Consider the following 9,414-nt stretch of genomic DNA (forward strand, 5'->3'; position numbering starts at 1 on the left):
GCTCCGCCGCGAACTTTAAAAAGAAAGGCAGAGTCTCTCCCAGCATCCGCAACTTGGAGGCTCGGCACTGCCCCATCCATGGCGGGTGGCCACGGCTCCCTCCTCCCACCGCCTGTGTCTACCACTGGCGCCTCCCACCAAGCCGGTGGCTGTCGCTGTGGGTTCCTCGAGTGGGAGCTGCTGCTTCCCTCCAGGCAGCCTAGCCACGTGGCCATAGAAAGCGCAGAAGTTATTGCCGCCGCCTCTGCCTCCACTCAGGGAGCCACTGTGGTCGCAGTGCCTTTTCCTCTCGCTCAGCCCGATCCCCCCCCCTTCAGCTAAGAAGAAGCACCTTTAGGACTCATTTCTCTTATCTGCTCAAACTCATCCTGTAGTCTGGGCAGTGCAGAGAACTCAGCGTAGCTCCCAAACTGTAGGTCAGAAGTGGAGAGAAAGAAAGAAAAGGGAAAGAGAGGGAGGGAAAGAGAAGTGGAGAGGTAGGAATGAAAGAGGGAAGGGAGGGAGGGAGGAAGGGGTTATGACCTTCACAGCAGCCCCATGACCGTGTGATCAAAACTTGGCCTGCGTTTCATATTTATGACCGTTGCTGTGTCCTGAGGTCATGTGACCCCCTTTTGTGACCTGATGCGGCCCAGGCTCACTCAGACTCTACCTCCAGCGGCCCCTGGGTAAATTGAGTTTGAGACCCCTGCTCTAGAGAAAGGTTTCAAAATGCAGATTTATAGGAAAATAAAATAACTATGGGATATTTCACTACAAAGTTAAGTGAAGAAGTGACTACAGAAATGTAATAGGGAAATTAGATAAGTGCCTCATCTATGGCATAAACTAGCCTCTTAAAAATGAAATCAAAATACATTTGTAGGCAATGAAGGAAACCTTTCTCGTCATTGTTTAAAACAGCTTCTCTTTTTCTGGACAAGTTTTGAAACGAGATGTTTTGGCCTTGGGTGGGGAGATTATCATTATGTGCCACACAACCTCAATGGGAGAGGACATTTCTCCTGGCAGAGCAGGTATGCTGATTGAATGGGAAACAAAGGTAACTTTGGTGATTGAAATCTTCTGCCTCTGCATAAATCCACTTTGAATGCTTAGTTGTTTAAAAAACAATGGTAGGGGAAATAATGGCAGAAGTGGGAGATTAAATTATGTGCTTAAACCACTTAAAGACATAGAAAAACAAGGTCTAAAATTGAATTGGTTTATGTATTTACAGTTACAATCAAGATTGGAAAAAGATGTCAAAACAGAAGGTATTAATTTACAAAAAACAGAATTAGATCAAATCCTATTGGGTCAGGATGGTAACCTGATCAAAAATTTTTATAAATACTTTTTATCGATTGAATTAGAATTAGAATTTGAATTAGAATTTGAGCAGGTTAAGTCTCAGAATCCTCGGAGAGGGGCGGCATACAAATCTAATAAATTATTATTATTATTATTATTATTATTATTATTATTATTATTAAGGATACAATGGTAAAATGGATGAGAAATATAGGCCATACATATTGCTGCCATATATATATATATATATATATATATAGAAATAAGACGCCTTAAACAAGATCTAAGTATTGCCCACAAGATCATATGCTGCAACGTCCTGCCTGTCAGCGACTATTTCACAACAACACAAGAGCACACAACAGATTTAAACTTAATATTAACCGCTCCAAACTTGATTGTAAAAAATATGACTTCAGTAACCGAGTTGTCGAAGCGTGGAACTCATTACCGGACTCCATAGTGTCATCCCCAAACCCCCAACACTTTACCCTTAGATTATCTACGGTTGACCTATCCAGATTCCTAAGAGGTCAGTAAGGGGCGAGTACAAGTGCACTAGAGTGCCTTCCGTCTCCTGTCCTATTGCTCTCCTATATCTCCTATACCTTTCTTCTATTCCTATATCTCTTCTTCTATTCTTTCATTGATATGTTCTATTCCTATATCTTCTTTTCTATTATCTCTTAAATATATTTTACTATGAGTATCTCCTCTATAACCTTCATCATGTATTTTACTATGTGTATATAGATATATACCCACTAAAACCCTCATTGTGTATTGGACAAAATAAATAAATAAATAGATAGATAGATAGATAGATAGATAGATAGATAGATAGATAGATAGATAGATAGATACCGGTAGATAGATAGATAGATAGATAGATAGATAGCTGGCAGGAATTATGGGAGAGAAATTATAAAATGACAATGTCAACTGTTTTTAAGGAAAATATGTATAAGATATTTTATAGATGGCATACACCGCCACAAAAGCTAGCTAAAATGTTTCAGAATTTGTCAATGAACTGTTGGAAATGCAGCGAGTTACCTGGCTCATTCTATCACATGTGGTGGACTTGTCTGGAAGTACGTACATTTTGGTCGCGAATACAACACTGGATTCAGAAGATTTTAAGAAAGACTATTGAACTTAAACCCAAGATATACCTTCTGGGTATTTTGCCAAATAATTTTGATAAAGAAGAAAGATATTTAATTATACATATAATTACTGCAGCTAGGATTGTATATGCACAAAATTGGAAATTGAACAGGATATCAACAGAAAGGGAAGTTTTGAGAAAAATTATGGATTGTGCAGAGATGAGTAGACTGACTTTGAAACTTAAAGATAAAAAAGACTCGGATTATTATAAAATTTGGGGGAAGTTTTATGATTAGATAGAAAACTAAGAGATATGTATGTATTAGTAATTGGCTAATTTAGGGAAAAAATTGAAACATGAGAATTTGATCTAAATCCTGGAAGCCAGATGGCGAAGATGAGAAATAGTGGTAGCACTATATAAAGATATAACATAAAATTTACTCATTGTTTAAATATATAGAACTTTATTTTATGAAGTAGGTGATGTACAGTGATCCCCCGGTTATTGCGTCCCCGACCATTGCGAACAGGGTAATTTGCGATTTTTCAACCCGGAAGTCAAAACACCATCTGCGCATGCGTGCCCTTTTTTCTATGGGCACGCATGTGTAGATGGCGCCCGGCAGATCAGCTGCTGGGCGGCTTCCCTGGGTCTTCCCCCTCTTGCTGGCGGGAGGGCGAGCAGCGGGCATCAGCAAGGAATTTCCCCACCACCCACGCAAACTCCTCGCTGCCGCCCTTCGCCTGCCCACACCGTTCATTCTCGCCGCTTTGGAGCTGAGTCCTGAAGCGAATTCGCTTCAGGACTCAGCTCGAAAGCGGCGAGAGCGAGCACGGACAAGCTGTTCGCTGGCGCTAGCTCTCGCCGCTTTGGAGCTGAGTCCTGAAGCGAATTCGCTTCAGGACTCAGCTCGAAAGCGGCGAGAGCGAGCACGGACAAGCTGTTCGCTGGCGCTAGCTCTCGCCGCTTTGGAGCTGAGTCCTGAAGCGAATTCGCTTCAGGACTCAGCTCCAAAGCGGCGAGAGCGAGCGCGGACAAGCCGTTCGCTGGCGCTAGCTCTCGCCGCTTTGGAGCTGAGTCCTGAAGCGAATTCGCTTCAGGACTCAGCTCCAAAGCGGCGAGAGCGAGCGCGGACAAGCCGTTCGCTGGCGCTAGCTCTCGTCGCTTTGGAGCTGAGTCCTGAAGCGAATTCGCTTCAGGACTCAGCTCCAAAGCGGCGAGAGCGAGCGCGGACAAGCCGTTCGCTGGCGCTAGCTCTCGACGCTTTGGAGCTGAGTCCTGAAGCGAATTCGCTTCAGGACTCAGCTCCAAAGCGGCGAGAGCGAGCGCGGACAAGCCGTTCGCTGGCGCTAGCTCTCGACGCTTTGGAGCTGAGTCCTGAAGCGAATTCGCTTCAGGACTCAGCTCCAAAGCGGCGAGAGCGAGCGCGGACAAGCCGTTCGCTGGCGCTAGCTCTCGCCTGCCTGCCCGCTAGCGAGGAGCCGCCTGCCGCCCACGCAAAGGGGGAACCCCGATCTTCGGCTCCTCGCTGCTGCCGCGCTGCCGAGCAGATCAGCTGCTGGGCGGCCGAAGAAACCTTCCCTGGGTCTTCCCCGCCGCCCACGCAAAGGGGAAACCCCGATCTTCAGCTCCTCGCTGCTGCCCGCCTGCCGCTCGCCCGCCCGCCCGCCGCCCGCCGCTCGAGAGCAAGAGGGGGAGAGATAGAGAAAGAGAGAGAAGGAAAGAAAGAGATGAGAGAGGGAGGAAGAGAGTGTGGGAGAGGAAGAAGCAAGATAGAGAAAGAGAGAGAGAAAGAAAGATGAGAAAGGAAGAGAGTGACGTCATCGGGTGGGAAAAATCGCGATATAGCGTTTCGCGAAGATCGAGATCGCGAAAATCGAGGGATCACTGTATATATGATTGCTTTTAAACGTAGTTGTGTTTATAACTACAGTATATATTATTTTATTTTATGTTGGAGAAAATATAAAAAATTATACCATAAATTATGTGCCTATTAATGCTTTCAACCAGTACATTAGATTACATTCTTGCACAGAAAGATCATTATGTGCTTTGTAATTTAAAAAAATATAAAATAGACCATCATCTTACTATAGATCAGCGATACATTTTTACATCTTTGAAACAGAAGGTAGATAAGAGTTCAGAAGTCAATATTGAGCCCCCAAAATAGAACAGGTGAACATGTTTGCACCGATAATTTTGTACTCTGTATTTGAAGCTGCATGTTTCTTCACTTGAACTATCTTTATGGTTTTTCTGTGGGGAAGGGCGTGCTTTCGAATCGGCTTTGAACCTCGGCAATCACCTGAGATTTTTGCTGCGAGAGCAATCATTTTTATTTATTTATTTATTTATTTATTTATTTATTTTGTCCAATACACAATGAGGGTTTTAGTGGGTATATATTAATATACACATAGTAAAATACATGATGAAGGTTATAGAGGAGATACTCATAGTAAAATATATCTAAGAAAGAATAGAAAAGAAGATATAGTAATAGAACATATCAATGAAAGAATAGAATAAGAGATATAGGAATAGAAGAAAGGTATAGGAGATATAGGAGAGCAATAGGACAGGGGACGGAAGGCACTCTAGTGCACTTGTATTCGCCCCTTACTAACGGTAGATAATCTAAGAGTAAAGTGTTGGGGGTTTGGGGATGACACTATGGAGTCCGGTAATGAGTTCCACGCTTCGACAACTCGGTTACTGAAGTCATATTTTTTACAGTCAAGTTTGGAGCGGTTAATATTAAGTTTAAATCTGTTGTGTGCTCTTGTGTTGTTGTGGTTGAAGCTGAAGTAGTCGCCGACAGGCAGGACGTTGCAGCATATGATCTTGTGGGCAATACTTAGATCTTGTTTAAGGCATCTTAGTTCTAAACTTTCTAGGCCCAGGATTGAAAGTCTAGTCTCATCGGGTATTCTATTTCGAGTGGAGGAGTGAAGGGCTCTTCTGGTGAAGTATCTTTGGACATTTTCAAGGGTGTTAATGTCTGAGATGCGATATGGGTTCCAAACAGATGAGCTGTATTCGAGGATGGGTCTGGCAAAAGTTTTGTAAGCTCTGGTAAGTAGTGTGAGACTGCCAGAGCAGAAGCTATGTAGGATTAGGTTTACAACTCTTGAAGCCTTCATGGCTATATTGTTGCAGTGGGCTTTTGCACTTAAATCTTTTGTTATTAGTATACCAAGGTCTATAACCGAGTGGGGATTATCTGTGATAATTTGATTATTCAATTCGTATTTGGAGTTCAGATTCTTCTTCCCAATGTGTAGGACAGAGCATTTGCTACTTGAGATTTGGAGTTGCCTTGTGTTAGACCACTCAGAAACAGCGTCAAGGTCTTTTTGGAGAGTAGTTGTGTTTTGTACTCTGTGGTGTTGAAGAGTTTTACATCATCGGCGAAGAGGATGGGCTTCCCTAAGTATGCCCATGTTACACCAACACTCCGCAGTCTGCATTGGTTGCCGATCAGTTTCCGGTCACAGTTCAAAGTGTTGGTTATGACCTATAAAGCCCTTCATGGCATCGGACCAGAATATCTCCTTCTCTGTGGCGGCCACAACCCTCTGGAATCAACTCCCCCCAGAGATTAGGATTGCCCCCACCCTCCTTGCCTTTCGCAAACTCCTTAAAACCCACGAAATTGATTCCCCTGTGCCATTTCCGCTTTACGTATAGTTTGTATGTATTGGATTTGTACTGTTTTGTTGTTGTGAGCCGCTCCGAGTCTCCGGAGAGGGGCGGCATACAAATCTAATTAATAATAATAATAATAATAATAATAATAATAATAATAATAACAACAACAACAACAACAACAAAAACATTAGATCAGAAACTTGCCTTCTGCTCTCTGCTAGGATATTTTTCAACTTCCCAGTGCAGCCTACAACCCTGGTAGTTGCAAGTTGTATTCCATCCAAGTATTAAACCACTTGGAGCCCTAATAAAATCATCCAAGTGCTCTCACCTACGCAAGCATAATGTTTTTGGAACTGAAATTCTCATACATATTCATTTCCCCACTTTTGAGACAGGCCTACTATTCCTTGCTTAGAAGTTGCCAAAGTGTGACTGCAGGCCTTTCTATAAACCAAGAGCTCATATTGTAAATAACTTCAATTTGTGTTCAAGGAAACTGTTCCTCCCTGTTCAGGTGAATGAACTGATAATGATGCTTTTTAATTCATGACAGGTAGTCATGTGAAATAGTATGATCAGTCACTTGCTACTGATTGCATAGTGACCGTTCTAAATTACAATGATCCCATATGGGGGTACTTATGACTTGTATTCAAAGTTAGAATGGAACCCCCACCCCAATGGTCATGTGACTGAACTTTGGCCTCTTGGAAACCAAGCTGCATTTATGGCTGTTTGCACAGTCCCATGGACCATGGCTGTGTTTTATTATGCTTTTGCCCAAAATTACATCTGGTTTTCAGCAAATTGCACCCATGGTAAACTACTTGTTTGCTTAATGACTGCATCATTTGCCTAACCACTAAAAAAAAAGAAAGCCTGTAAAATCAAACTGGACACATGAGCTATCTACATGGGGCTACCATTGAAAAGTGTTCGGAAACTTCAGATCGTGCAGAATGCAGCTGCGAGAGCAATCATGGGCTTCCCTAGGTATGCCCATGTTACACCAACACTCCACAGTCTGCATTGGTTGCCGATCAATTTCCGGTCACAATTCAAAGTGTTGGTTATGACCTATAAAGCCCTTCATGGCATCGGACCAGAATATCTCCGGGACCGCCTTCTGCTGCATGAATCCCAGCGACCGATTAGGTCCCACAGAGTTGGCCTTCTCCGGGTCCCATCGACTAAACAATGTCGTCTGGCGGGTCCCAGGGGAAGAGCCTTCTCTGTGGCGGCCCTGACTCTCTGGAACCAGCTCCCCCCAGATATTAGAACTGGCCCCACCCTCCTTGCCTTCCGTAAACTCCTTAAAACTAACCTCTGCCGTCAGGCATGGGGGAATTGAGGCATTCCCCCCTCACCCGGGCCTATACAATTTATGTATGGTATGTCTGTGTGTATGTCTGGTTTAATAATGGTTTTTTAATTTTTTTAAAAAATTTATTAGATTTGTTGTGAATTGTTTTATTATATGTTGTGAGCTGCCTCGAGTCTATGGAGAGGGGCGGCATACAAATCTAATAAATAAATAAATAAATAAATAAATATCTTGTTTTTTACCACTGTCATGAATTATGACTATGGTGGGCAGGCTCCATCACAGTCATAAATCGAGAACTACCTGTATAGCAATCCACTGAAATGCTTGGCTTTGCATTTATGTTTATACCATGGATGTAAATGTAAATGTAAATGGTAGATAGCACTAGCACATACTTATATACTGCTTCACAGTGCTTTACAACCCTCTCTAAGCAGTTTACAGAGTTAGCCTATTTCCCCCAATAATCTGGCTCCTCATTTTACCGATCTTGTAAGGATGGAAGATGGTGTCATCCTTAAACCAATGAGAATTGAACTGCTTCCAATACTGCATTCTAACCATTCCACCACCACAGTTCTTATATATTATATCCACTTTATCTATTACTATTCTTGAAATGATCAAATATCTGTATATTTAAATTTATTGAAAAAGTTAAAAAAAAACAGTGAGGTGTACTTAGATTTGCGTATGACTATAATTGAAGAAATTAGATCACTGAGTTCATACAACACATTAAGCCATAATTTAATTGGCATCCTGAAACTTGTTCTGCCTTAAGTCAAAGGTAGAAAATTTTTCAGTGGTTGAGGGCTACATTTCACAAATAGTTTCAATAGAAACTAAAAATTATCTTGCAGATTAGATAATCTGCATAGAGATTATTACAAATTCACATCACTATGTTGAGTTGCTATGCAAGTAACCTAATTCTAAATAACAATGTAGTAGGTTTTGGGTTAAGAATCTTGAATTATTCATCCTCTTTGGCCTATATTATTATATCCCATATTTTATATATATTTATATTCAATCTTTAGAAGCTTTATGATAGCAAAAATTCATGAATCATTTAAGTTTTAAGGTTAACTCAGAATTCCAGAAGAAAATTCTGAGAATTAGAATTAAGCATAATAATGCTTAATATCTTAATATTAAGCATAAACTATACAATTTAAAAAAAGTCTGTTTCTTCTCTTGTTATTTAGCTATGGGCTTTCCTTCCTTTCACCTGTTTGTTCCCTAGCAACATCTCTTCTGCTGGTCTCTCAAGGCCATTCCCACATACCACTACAGTTGTCTTCACACCCAGACAAGTGACTTTCTTCCAGGATGTTTTGATAAACTTCGCAAGTCCAATATATAGCCACAGATTTCCTGACAGCCTGCCACCAAAATACTTAACCATCTAAATGCGAGTCTTCGGAGAGGGGCGGCATACAAATCTAATACATTGAATAAATTGAATTGCTTTCTATCTCCTTTTCTGTACTTTCTTACCTAAATTCCACAATATGAAAATAACCTTATTTCAGAGGAAGACCAGAAAGGGAAGGTACACATAGTTCTCAGCTTACAACCATTTGTTCAATGTTCAAAGTTAGCACAACACTGAAAAAATGGACACACAACCAGTTCCTCAAAAGTTCTGGCCATTGTACCTTGCAATCACACAAACACAATCCAGGTGCCCAGATACTCAGCTCATGACTTCTGCATTGCAGAGCACTGAGGACATGCGATTGCCATTTGTTACCTTCCCTTCTGGCTTCTCACCAACAAAATCAAATCCCACTGCAGGAAAGATCTCAAATTGCTTGTGTCACTCGCACTTGAAATATCTTACCCTCCACATGAAATTGACCTTCCCCAACTCATACCTGACCTTTACTGAGTCTCCCACTCTTAAAGTCTGTTTATCCGAGACTCCCATCTCTTCCCACTTGGCAACCTCCATGTCCTGCGGTTGTGAGAGCTGCTGGGTCAGCTGGGATTGCCATCACTGAGATGGTCA

Source organism: Erythrolamprus reginae, chromosome 3 (genome assembly GCF_031021105.1).
Source record: "Erythrolamprus reginae isolate rEryReg1 chromosome 3, rEryReg1.hap1, whole genome shotgun sequence".
NCBI lineage: Eukaryota > Metazoa > Chordata > Lepidosauria > Squamata > Dipsadidae > Erythrolamprus > Erythrolamprus reginae.